This window comes from Ambystoma mexicanum, chromosome 3q (genome assembly GCF_040938575.1).
Source record: "Ambystoma mexicanum isolate Mex_15411 chromosome 3q, UKY_AmexF1_1, whole genome shotgun sequence".
In the NCBI taxonomy this organism is placed as follows: domain Eukaryota; kingdom Metazoa; phylum Chordata; class Amphibia; order Caudata; family Ambystomatidae; genus Ambystoma; species Ambystoma mexicanum.
Window position 1 is genome coordinate 644,768,697 of NC_090926.1, and position 13,149 is coordinate 644,781,845.

The window sequence follows — 13,149 nt, forward strand, 5'->3', positions numbered from 1 at the left end:
GTGTGACTTATATACATGTTTTTTAATATCATTTTTTGACATTGAAATCGAAGTGGTATCTGGTATCAACGGTTTAGTGCATGTTTCACTCCTCCATGACTCATTTGTGTGTCTCTGCTGTTCACCAATGTTGTTCATGTGTGTGCACATGCATGCATGTGTGATGTTAGGATTCACATGACATAGGGAGCATGACCAATGGATGGGTGTTGAGGTGCACCAGGGGGATGCAGCATGTGGTGGCATTTTAGTTGGCATGTGCTGCGTGATTGTATGTTGGTCCAATGTGTTTTGGGGTGGGGGACGGGGACATGTGGCGGGGCCTGCCTGCAGGTTGCCGTCATCGGTGGGGACATGTGGCTGGGCCTGCCTGCAGGTTGCTGTCTCTGGTGGGGGGTGGGACAAGAGGAGGCCTGCCTGCAGGTTGCCGTCACTGGTGGGGGGTGGGGACATGAGGCGGGGCCTGCCTGCAGGTTGCCGTCACTTGTGGGGGGTGGGGACATGAGGCGGTGGTGTGGGCTGCCTGCGGTGTATGTTCACAGGTGATGGTGGGGGCCCCATGTGGTTTGGGCTGCCTGCGGGTTATGTTCACAGGTGATGGTGGCGGTCCCATGTGGTGTGGGCTGCCTGTGGGGTATGTTCACAGGTGATGGTGGGGGTCCCATGTGGTGTGGGCTGACTGAGGGGTATGTTCAAAGGTGATGGTGGGAGTCCCATGTGGTGTGGGCTGCCTGCAGGGTATGGTCACGGGTGATGGTGGGGGTCCCATATGGTGTGGGCTGCCTGCGGGGTGTGGTCACGGGTGATGGGGTGGCCATGTGGTGTGGGCTGCCTGCAGGGTATGTTCACCGGTGATGTGGAGATCCCATGTGGTGTGGGCTGCCTGCGGGGTGTGGTCACGGGTGATGGGGGGGCCATGTGGTGTGGGCTGCCTGCGGGGTATGGTCCACTGTTGGAGTCTGGCTGTCACATGAGGAGGCGTCTGCTTCCAGGGGAGTTGTGTGTGTATCACGGGGTGCATGCGGGCCTTCCCACGTGATTTGGCTGGTGCGAGCGGGGTATGCGATTTCGCTGGGGCGCGGACGGGGTACGCGTGGGCCTTCCCACACGATTTTGCTAATGCGAGTGGGGTACATGATTTTGCTGGGGTGTGGACGGGGTACGCACAGCCCTTCCCATGCGATTTGGCGGGTGCGGGCGGGGTATGTGAGTTCAATTGCGTGCGGATGGGGTATGCGCGGGCCTTCCCACGCGACTTGGCAGGTGCGAGCGGGGTATGCGATTTGGCTGGGGCGCAGACGGATTACGCACAGGCCTTTTCACGTGATTTGGCTGGTGCGAGCGGGTTACGCTCTGATTTTTCACGCGATCACGATGGGGAGGGGGGTTGTGTGCTGTGTCACGGATGGCGCGGGCCTTGTTACGTATTGGGCATTTCACTGGCTTTTGCCTGCGCAAGGGGGTCTGTTGGGGGCGTTACTGGCGCTGCTTGGTGTTCATTGCACCACGGCTACTGATGCCTCGGAAAATCCATCAATACGCGTGCCGCGCAATTGCTGGTTTGTACTATAGCTGGTGCACACGTGGCTCATGCTCCTTCTTGGCGCGAGGCACTTGCTCTGCTTCTGCGCTGGATTCTATGAATTGGGCCCTAAATCGGAAGATTTAGCAACATTTGTAAATTATGTTTTCATGATCGTGCATATACTCTGATATATAAATTATAAATATTATCAGAATGATATGGTTGTACTGTATTTATCACAGTTCGTAGAGTCAAGTGTGAAACGCATGAATTAATGTACAAACACACACACTTTAATATTGCGTCCATACTGTTTTGGAAAACATGTAGACAATACATGTTTGACATTTAAAGCATTACACAGTAATAGGTTTTGGATTGAACTGTTTTTTTTTAATTTAGTATTATGCAAGAAAAGCACAGATGCAAATACTTTCAGTAAATTATTTCTATCCTACAAACTTTCAGAATCACACATGCAGTTTATTTTAAGCTGCAACTTAAAATAAAAAGAGAGCATCATTAAACCATGTGACAGTTTACATTAGAGATAGAATTTGAACACCAAACGGCGTGAGACGTAGTGGTGTAGTGCATAATGGAGCTAGGACCAAAATCATGAGGTCTTGAGTTTGAATCCTCCATGGAGCCTCTCCACTTTATTTTTAAAGGAGGATTATAATTTGGCGCTTCATATTTTTATTTTTAAAAAGGAGGATTATAATTTGAAAAACGAAGAGACAGTTTACCGTGACACGTGAAAGCTTTTTTGGGGCATGGCATGTGACACCTGCCAGTGGCACGTGTCATTTGTAGTGGTGACATGCAGTGGAACGTGTCACTGGCATATGACAGATGCCATATTCGGCTCCTACCCCTACTACAACTTTCCCTGCAGTCCAAGCACTCAGATTTGAACCTTCCAGGTGAGAAATGGCTGAGTAACCTCTGCCCAGGGCAACGCAAGCAGGCTTGTCTCATGTGACTGCAGCCTATTCCGCCCAGTGCTAGAGGTGTATATCAAAATTTCAACGAATGTTAAACTGAGAATCACATCAATATATTTGCCAAAACAATCAGCGCTGCTTATTTTGTATTAACTTGCAAAGGGTCCATTATCTTTTGCTCGCCACTTCCAACTCTCAACCCTGATTGTCACCTGCATGGTGCATCTCACCATATATCCATCCTGCCTGAAATCATTACAGCGCAAATAATCCCTAAATCCATACAAATATGTAAGAACTAACCCTATCAAAACAAATCCCACAAGGCGGTTGGAGTTGTTGCATCATAGGGCCGCCTCCCACTGCACATGGACTGTGTCAGGGCCTTGTGGGGCTCAGATCATCTTGCGTGTGCTCTGCAGGCGCAGCACAGGACAGAAAGGAGGCAGAGGCAGCAGCAGTGTTAGAGGCTCGTGCCACGCAGCCAGCACGCCGTAATTATTTGCACTTCACCGCCCGTGCACAGTGACGTGTGGTGGGGGCGAGGGCACAACATCCCTCTTTTTTTCCCCAACAAACAAACAAAAGTCAAACTATATAGAATCGTTTGCCTCATTACAAGAATGCTGATGGAGAATTATCGTGCCGGTAATTCCGTTTACTGGCACGTTTCTGCATCACCATACTCCAAGTTTGCTGTGGGGTGTGTGAGGGTGTAGGTGTAAGACTTGGACACAAGGTGAAATGTTGATTGCCAAAGAATTTTATTAATAACCAAAAACGGGGGTAGGAGGTGTTGGAGAAAAAACCTAGCTGACCTCCAAGAGGGGTTTCCGTGGCTCAACAAAACTGGCTAATGAAACTGTCTGTGTCAGAATGCCCCAAAGTAAAGTGCGCCGCCCTGTGTTCAAATCCTAACCTGTTCCTCACAAACTAAACTCAATATAGCGTGACAAGGACAAATGGGCCTCATTACACGTCTGGTGGTATACCACCGGTAAATCCGGCGGGATACCACCAGATGGAATACTGTTACCGGCACCTGTTCTGCTGGAATTATCAGCAGATTACAGGTGCCAGTAAGGGCATGTAAATCCCCATTCAATGGAGTCCCATAGGACAACTTGGGGGGGATTGCTGGTAATACCGGCTGTTTTTTGCCAGTGGGATGCCGGATTTACCTCCAGCTTTTGGCTGGAGGTAAATCATATAATGTTAATAGTTGTGATAGAGACTATTCTCTGACAGAGCAGAGGGCTCAAAAGTACACTGGTGATCTGAACGCTCGTTTAAAAAAAAAAAATCTATTTAATCTTTTCGTCAAAATAATTAAAAACCACACATAGATTATATAATTACAAAACAGTTACAATTAGTAACATGCATTACATCAATAAATGTTGGCGACAGAGGTAAATGTACAGACACAAAAGATTTGAAACATATACTGTTGGTCGGTTCATATCAATAAGAGTTTGACTTATACATGGTTGCTTTTTAAACCTCTAGTTTTTCTTTGGTCTTCTTGTATCAATACAGAAGGTGTATAAATACGCTTGTTTTTTCCAGCCCTTTGAGCATACAGCGGTTCACACAGCAGACCGCCAAATCGCATACACCAGTAATACGGACTGGTGCGGTCCAAGAAGTCCATTCAATTACTTCTACGCTGCCCTTGAATCCACACGGAATGGTACAGTGTCACAGGGGACGGAGGTGCTCACCCATGGTGTCTCATGTGCAGACACGTTGGAACCAGAATCACCACCGATTACAATCATGGTCCTGAAGAAGATGGCCTAACTGGATACGCCATTGAAGCCGTTCGACCTTTGGGTCATGAGGGTTCTCGTGACCCTTTTTGATATCCCTAACATTAACAAAGGGATACAAGAAATATAAATTATAGCCAAAACTCACGTCTAGTGAGTCTTTTAAAGTGTCCCATGTGTATGGGCTTTCTTAACATATTGACTTGTTGAACACAACCAATCGTACTTGGCAAACCAAATCCCTAAGGGTGAATATATTCTGAAAAGAAATCCAAAAGTTGCAAGTTGTTGTAGCAGCATTTTGAGCTGTTTCGACAGAATCTAATAATCAGTCCTGTCGATTAAAAACAGCTGATTGGATGTGTTCTTTTTGTGTGCCATAAATTGTTTTAATTGTATTTGATATATTCCAATAATTGCTAGCGTTGAGGGACAGTTCTCTTTGGCTATCCTTGTTAGATAGGCGGTACACCATACACTACTTTGGGCCAGATACCCCTGTCAGGGACAGGGTGTTTTTCATCTAGGGAAAACTAGTACATTGTTTCTTAATTTGATGTTTGTTAATTATCTGACTGATATGCGCACATTGATTCCTTTCTCCCAAAGAACCGTTGACGTTGTGATACCAAACTGTTTTCTTTAATGGTTAGGGAAGGCAGTTGACCTCCCATTGTGTGTTAGAACTTACCATGTTGTTTCTACAGGTAAGTCAGGCACCCCACTGGCAGAAAACAACCGGTATTACTAGCACGTGTGCCAGTAATTGAGGCAATCCCCCCATGGAGGGACTCCATGCAATGGGGATTAACCACCTTTGCCGGCTCTTGGAATCTGTCGGTAATTCCAGGCAGACCAAGTGCTGGTAACGGTAGTTCCGGCCGGTGGTATCCCATCAGCTTTCCAAGCAGGATACCACAAGACTTGTAATGAGGCCCAAAGTCTTTTAGTCTTTAGTCTGGACAACGGTGCTGGGGCTTCCCTCAGTGAGTATATTTCGTAGCCTCTGGTGGTTGTTCTCACTGGCCCATTTCATGGCACTTCTTCCAATTCTGTCACCATCTCCTCACTTTCTTCTGGGATAGCTGCTCCCACTTCTCTCTCTCTGCTTTGCGACCTGTTGAAGTCCAGTAGTCGATCAGGGCACATGCTCGTGACTCCTTGTCTTTCCTTACACACTTCTTTTGGCAGTCGTTTGAACCAGGAAGCATTCCTTGATATTTTTTCAGCTCCCCTCTGTGCTGTTACCAGGGTTTCCTTTTTCCCCACTACTGTCCAGGGGCTGTCAACGAGTGGGAGGGTGAGTTTTGTCTTGTTTGCATTGTTGAGCACAATTACATGATCCCTGATGCTTGGTTTTGACTTCTTGGCATGTCTTTTGATACTCATTTGTTTGTTTGCCTGGGCTTGTCGTGCAAGGACCTCTTTGTCTTTGATCTTCTTGGTTCAAACCGATTTGTGGTGAGGTATCAACGGCTGCAGCACTGTGTTGTACATAATGTCTGCGGGGGGTACGCCCGTCGATACATGTGTAGTGACTCGATAGTTTTGTAAGAACCTATAAAGTTCTACCTTCCTTTGCGGGAGGGCTTGTTCTTTCGCTATCCTGAGAACTTTATTTATCATACGCATGAAGCACTCAGCGTCTCTGTTGGCTCAGGGCCACCGGGGTGAGATGTGGTGGTGATGGATTTGAAGCTCTTCCAAGTATCGTTGGATCTCTCTCCTGTGGAATGGTGAGCTATTGTCGCTATTGATTGATAATGGGAGTCTGTGAGTGGTGAACATCTTTTTGAGAGCAGGTATGACTGTCTTAGTGGTGGTAGATGATACTTCGTCCACCTCAGGATATCTGGAATGATTGTCAATTGCAACTAACAGGTGGACTCCTTTCTGTACTGTGCAGAAGTCTGCACTATTGGCTTGGGGGCAGAGAATATCGTCTATGGTTGTGCAGGTGGTCCTGCTGCTTGACACTGGAGACATGTTGCAATCAGATCTTTGACTTTCCTGTCGATGTGGAACCACACTCTGCTTCTTATCTGGGACTTGGTGCTGACGTTTCCCTGGTGGCCCTGGTGTGCGAGGGCGACCACTCTGTCTTGCAATATTTCTGGCATAACTATCCTACCACCTCAGAGGAGCAGGTCTTCTTCTGCTTGTGGCGAACAGTGAAAACACCTGTCAAAATGTCTTGGGCTGCTTTCGTTTAGTTCTACAGGTTCCTCAGAAACTGATTCCAGTTGCCAGACAGTATTGAATTCTTAGTGATTTCACAGCACTGGTCTTGGCATGTTACTTCGGCGAGTTCTGTGATGTTGATGCCTCTCGGCTTTGCCCAGTTTACGACCTGGCAGATGTGCTTTTGGCCTCTTTGATTTCTGCTGTAGTTGCTGGCCGGGAGTGCCTCGAGAGGAAATCCATGGGATTATCTGCTCTGACTTGATATTCAAGGTTACACTCTTATTGCTGTAGGTGTAACAGCCATTGCTCAATTCTCGCTGGTGGTTGAGGTGCCGATCCTGTCAGTATGGGTATGTGCGGTTTGTGATGGGTCCAAACCGTGACCTCCACATTGTGAATATTCCTGTACTTTGATCACCTCCTGTCTCGACCTTGCTCCAGCCCTGCTCATTCTTGCTTTTTTATACTGCATTATGCCCATGCACATGTACCTGTATATATTTTATTTATGGCAGAATGTATTATGTTTATGTAATTGTACCTGTAACAAAGCTGAGCATATTCTTGTCTTGTGCGCCCTGATGCTCCAGGGCCTGGCGCGCCCTACAAATAATAAACTAAACTAAACTAAACTAAACCTTCCTCCTGTATATATATGTGGAAGTGCTGGCACACCCACATCACTGCAATTGCTTCTTTTCTATGTGGGAGTACCTTCGTTCAGTTTGCGAGAGTGCTCGGGACACATAGGCGATGGGCCTCACTTCACCTATCGAGGCGTTTTGTATCAGGATGGCCCCTAGGCCTACTGGGCTGGCATCTACATATACTACGGTGTGCATGGAGGTGCCATAATAAACCATCATTGTGTCAGCAGATAGTGAGTCTTTAATATTCTGAAACGCTTCTTAGCATCGATCATCCCATACCCACTTACTGTTGTTGTTTATGAGTTCTCTGAGGGGTTCGGAGAGTGTTGCTGGGTTGTGAATGAATCAACTGCAATAGGTTGCCATGCCCAAGGAACTCCTGACTTTCATGGGCATCGTGGGGGTGATGCTATCTTGATATCTGCAACTTTGAGGGGGTCAGCAGCTACACCCTTGCTGTTAAATATCAAGCCAAAAAATGTGAGCTCTTCCTTTAAGAATTCACACTTATCTTTATGTAGTGTGAGACTGGCCGTCTCTATCCTCTCGAGCACAGCTGCTAGTCTTGCCATGTATTCAGCCTTGTTTTTCGCATGGATCAGGATGTCATCGCTGACATTTAACACTGAGGGGAGTCCCTGCAGCACTGTCTGTATTGCATGTTGAAACACTTCGGCTGCTGAGGAGATGCCGAAGCTGAGGCGTTTGTATCTCCTTGGTCCTAAATGTGTGAAAAAGGTGGTGATAGATCTCGAGTCTTCATGCCATTTCAATTGGTCGTACCCTGCATTAAGGTCCAGTTTTGAGATTATTGTAGACACTGTGAGGTCCGTGATGATCTTGTCTAGCATGGGAGTGACGTGCCTCTTTTGCATAATTGCTGCATTGAGGAAGCACATATCAATGCAGACTCTTACTTTCCCTAGTTGTTTTGGTGTGTGCATTGCTACCATTGGTGAAACCCATGGGGTAGGTCCCATTGCTTTTTCAATTATTCCTGCTTTTTCAAGGTCATGGGGCTCCTTCGCCTCAAGTTCTCGCATGTGAAACGATGCTCTTCGGTGTCTCACCGCTTTTGGTTGCAAATTGGTGTTGATGTGGAGCTTTATTGAGGGTCCTTTAGGCACCCTATTCCTCTCAGTAGGTTGAGGTGGTTGGAAAGAAGTTCATGGATTTCATTTGTTGGTGATATGTCGCATATAAATTGTCTGAGTCTCAGGTCTTTAACTGATTCCAAGCATGGCAAACATTCTAAACCGGTGTTCATAACATATATATTTGATTGTATGATAGTGTCACCCCTTTTCGGTTCTGTCCTGAAGCATCCTAGCGCTGGCATGGGTTTTCAACACCTGTATGCAAACATTAATGTCTTTGTTTTCTTCAGCACCATTTCGGCTTCATCTTTGCGGAATGACGTTTACCAATGTTCCTGTGTCGACGGTAACAACTGTTGACTGTCCTACAATCTCTATTGTGCATCTGGGTCATTTCTGTTTTTCTCTCCACCGCCACTCATTTAAGGCTGAGATCATGTGTATTTTCATCCTTCTTGGCGTTATCGATCTGGTCTTTATGATTTTTTGACTTGTTTCAATTATCTTCTTCCCCTGATTCTTTTGTGGAGGAGTCATTATCCGCGTCTATTTTTCTTTTTTTCCTGTTTCTTTTTCTGGCAGTGTGCAGTGTCTTGGCTCCATTGCTGCTGAGCACCGGTACACTTTCACATAGTGATCTGGTCGTTCACATGTGCTGCATGTCGTACCTTGTGCCCGGCAGTCTGTTCTCCAGTGTTGTGGGCCTCTGCACCATCCACATTATTTGGGGTCTGGCATACATGATCGATCACCATGTCTGGAGGCTCTTTGGAGGTCTATCTTGGCGTGTCTGCATGCTGTCATCAGAGACTCTTGCAACCGTTGTAGATAGGGTACACTTTAGTTTCTGTAAGGTGTTCATGTTGGCGCCCACATTCTAATATGCAGTGTGGGGGTATTCCCTTATCACTGAGGACTATTTGCCTCCATTTTCAGAGTGCATCGCATTGATGATTTGACGTCTAATTTCTTACTCATCGTCTACAAATGTGCACGATAATGCCAACTTACAGACGCATGTGATATGTATCAATTGTGTGAGATTCTTCTTGAACTGTTGTGCAAAATATAAATACCTCATAATATGGGTTTGATTGGGGCATGAAGTGATCAGTAAGGGCTCGTTTGGCAGATTCATAGTCATCTGAGCCTCATACATTTGCATTTGAATTGAATATGTGCAGTGATTCATCACCCATGTTCATAAGGAGGTGTGATCTCATTTTTCTGGTGGTAGCTATGTCCCTGAAGTCCATCAGCATTTCAAGCTTTAGGTGCCATACTGCCCATCTGAAGAAGTATGCGTGTACGGGTCAAACGGGGATAGTAGCGTCCCCCCTATGGTTGATTTGAAAACTGGCTGCTAACCTGCTTGGTGTCAGTGTGCTTGTGATCCAGCTGTGATCTGGGGGATTGGTTGATCCTGGTGTGGCCATCATGTTTTAAAGTTCTGTTCTTCCTCCTTTCTTATTCACCAGCTCTCTGGGAGTGTTTTATTTCTGTTATATTTATTTATTTTGTTATGCCCTTGTTGGGCTCGAATTACCTTTCTGAGGAAGGTTTTATTTTTTTCTTATGTGACAGCGACTTCGCCTCGTCGCAAGTGTTGCATTTTAGGACTGCATCCCATCGCACATGTACAGTGTCAGTGCCTTGTAGAGCACGGCCCATGTCACATACACTCTGGAGGATAGCACGGGACAGAAAGAAAGCAGAGGCAGCTTCAGTGTTGGCGGCTCGTGCCACGTGGGCAGTGACTCGGAATGCCTGGGTCACGACGTATTGATTTGTACATCACTGCCTATGCGCGGTGACGTGCGGTGGAGACAAAGACATAACAGGAATGTCCCCAAAGCCATACAGGCAAAGCAGCTATTAAATAGCCTATCCCAACATGACACCAGAATGCAACGTCACGGAAAAGATGCATAACCTGCATCGCACGGCATGGCATGAACTAAGCGCACATAACTTAACCCCAGTGGAAAATACAATATGACCCAGCCCAGCCACAACTGCCCACACTCAGGCGATTGAAAAACACAATCGTTCCCACAACTTAGATCAACAAGCTGAGAAGACACACAAAGGGCCTGATTTAAAAACACATCTTAAAAACAGGCCCTAAGTTTCAAAATCCACCTGAAAAGCAAACGCCTCCACACCAAACATATAAGCGGTCCATCAATAGACTGCCAAACAACAAACCCACCAACGTTCGCATCGATGGCCCAAGGGAGATTATTAACAGGCCGTGGATAGGTGCCCGCAATGCCACACCATGCCTCCCCTCCCCTTTCAACACACAGCAGCACAACTGCAGACCACACCCAATCGGCTGAGCAGCCCCAACCCAGAATAAGCGGCACACCACAAATCATCTACCCAACAGCATGCAGGCCCTGCCTCGCGAACCGCGAACCTGAGCATGGGTTGACAAATGCATCGCTTCGACGAAAGATAAGAGCCACCGACGAGGCAGAGCGAAGAGGGGTGGTGGATGCTGAGCGGAGTGGGCGGGAGGTTTAACAGGCCATGGGCAGCACAAAACACCATCACTGCCAACAGAAAACCCTAACCTCTATCAGGCCACCACCATTGCACCAGCCACACACGATCCATGGTATTGACAGTTGTATTGGCTTTCCCCAGATTTTGAGTGCAAACTATGCTCAACTTCAACACAACAAAGGAACTACTATCCCATGCCTATGCCAAGAAAGATCTATCTGGCACATGAGGATAAAGAGATGGAAAATAAATGGGTTGTTACATTTTGGGCAGCATCTGTTTGTAAAACCATTAAGTTGTATTATTCAGGGCAGCTATTTTATTACCTTTCACTGCAGCCAGAAGGGTTATTGAACTGGAGCCAAGATCGGAAGGTGACCCCAGTGAGCTGGCATTATTGGTGGGGTTACATGTCAATGTCAGTGGAAGGTATGTGGCTGCCGGTCATGCGATTCGCGACCGACCGAAGCAGCCAGGGTAGTGTTGTGGTTCTCTGGAATCTGGCTAGAAGGGCATACTGTTAGGTCACTGCAGTGCACTGGTTCTTGTCTGGATAAGGGTTACTTGTTACTGCACAATCTTTCAACAATCTTCCTTGCAGAGCTCAATTAAGAATAACTGGTCATCTCCAACATGTCACAAATGCCCATGCGTAAAAACAAAATCCCAACATCAGACAGGTGCACACGATCAACTGCAAAGTAACCCAGGGTCATAAGGGTGATCAGCGGAAGCCGGATCCAGCCCATACCCATACTGGACAAATGTTCCCCAACTCTGTGTTAATCTTCTTCAATCCAGTTTTGGTTACTCTTCTAATCTCCTATTAGAAGCAGATACCATTTATTTGGTTGGAGTTCAAGAGGTGGACCATTGAATTGTTCAAAGAAGCTTTCAGTCCGTCCAATGTTTTGCAAAGACTCTATACTGGTAATTTTCGCATCCACCACTCTTGGCAGTCCAATACTTCAACTGGCTGTAAACTACAAAGTGCAAGGCTCTTGTGATTATGGAAAGCATTTTTGGGGGTTCTAGTAGCCTCGCTCCTCAGCTTGGGGCCCATGCATCCGCTCATTTTTTTGCACATTTTTTTCCCTGTTAATGCAAATGTGATTGTAGTGGTTTAGCAGAACTTGCCGAGAGATTATCCTACATGAAAATGAACTCATAGAGATTGGCTATTTATTTTACAGTTGGAGTCTGCCAACTGGTGAATATCCCTTAGGGTGACATGTCTTTGAATCGCTTTCTTTGCTCCGGTGTCTAAGTGTTTTTGTGAAACACACAACATTATTTGGCAGATAGAGCCATAAAAAGCATAAAAATACAAACAACGATTCATATGTAAAACACAATGTCATATCTAAAAATGCTTGTATAGCACCACATTAAAACTAATCATCACTTCTTTAAAATACATCAGTCACTTATAACGAACAGGTTATAAAAGTTACAGTTTCAACAGATTTAAAAAAAACTTGACAGCAGTAATTAGGCAGCACCAAGAGGAGGCGTATAGAGACTCACTAAATGTTGGATCTTTTTAGCCAAGCCTGGTGCAAACATTTTGATACATGAAATACGGCAGCTGGTTCCTTGGAATTAGTGCAGAGCTTAAGGGCGACTTGCACTGACCTCACGTTCCTTAGTTTGAATTATGGTAACAGGTATCGTAATCTGAGGTCATTATATCTAGCACAAAAGAACAATAAATGAGATACATCAGTGTGACAACAAGCTACACAAACAGGACTATTGGTGGACATTTAGCAGTGAAGGATGCTACTTTCAACGTGTTGGTACGCAGCTGTATATATGAGCAATACCTTACATTATCAAGGTATTCCTCAAATCCATGCAATAGTTTACAGGTCATGTAAAGGCATCCACTACTCAATGCAGTGCAATCCTTTTTCATCCGATCGATTAGCGCTTCACAGGAAGCTGTTTTAACACTCAACTTTGAGCTCAGGGCTATACTGTGTGGGCTCTCCCTGAGTGGAGACAAATCATCTGGTGAGCTCATGGGCATTAAAGACACTGCGGATTCACCCACAGTATTTATCAATTGTCACTGTTGCCTTGTGTTGATAGCTTATCCAAAGTAAATTTTCAGAGGACCGAATACCTAAATAATCATACATGGCAACTTGTTCAAAATCTGGCCCTCACTTTCAATTCTCAGGATAGTCCTCCTTGCAGTCTTGTGCCTGAATACCATCGCCTTTGTTTTTTTGGTATTGATCACCAATTTTAAGCTTTTGTATTTCTTGGTGAATATATCAAAATTGCGCTTGAGGCCCATAGGTGAGGTCAACAAGATAACCGCGTTATCCGCGAATAACAGCGCAGGTTGCCTGTCCTCACCAAACCTTGGAGGATAAAGACAATGGGCCTCATTACACGGATGGCGGTAAGGATTTACCGGTACCGGTAAAATACCGATACCGGTAAATCCTTACC

General features: G+C 46.0%; 2 protein-coding genes across 2 annotated transcripts in view; one reads left to right on the forward strand and one right to left on the reverse strand.

The window, feature by feature from the left end:
- LOC138582848 (general transcription factor II-I repeat domain-containing protein 2A-like) overlaps positions 1-13,149 on the forward strand; it is a 343,390-nt gene that overhangs the window by 254,310 nt on the left and 75,931 nt on the right. The gene's annotated exons all lie outside the window — the stretch shown is intronic.
- Positions 1-13,149, reverse strand: part of LOC138582849 (ketosamine-3-kinase-like) — a 394,390-nt gene that overhangs the window by 137,467 nt on the left and 243,774 nt on the right. The window lies entirely within an intron of this gene.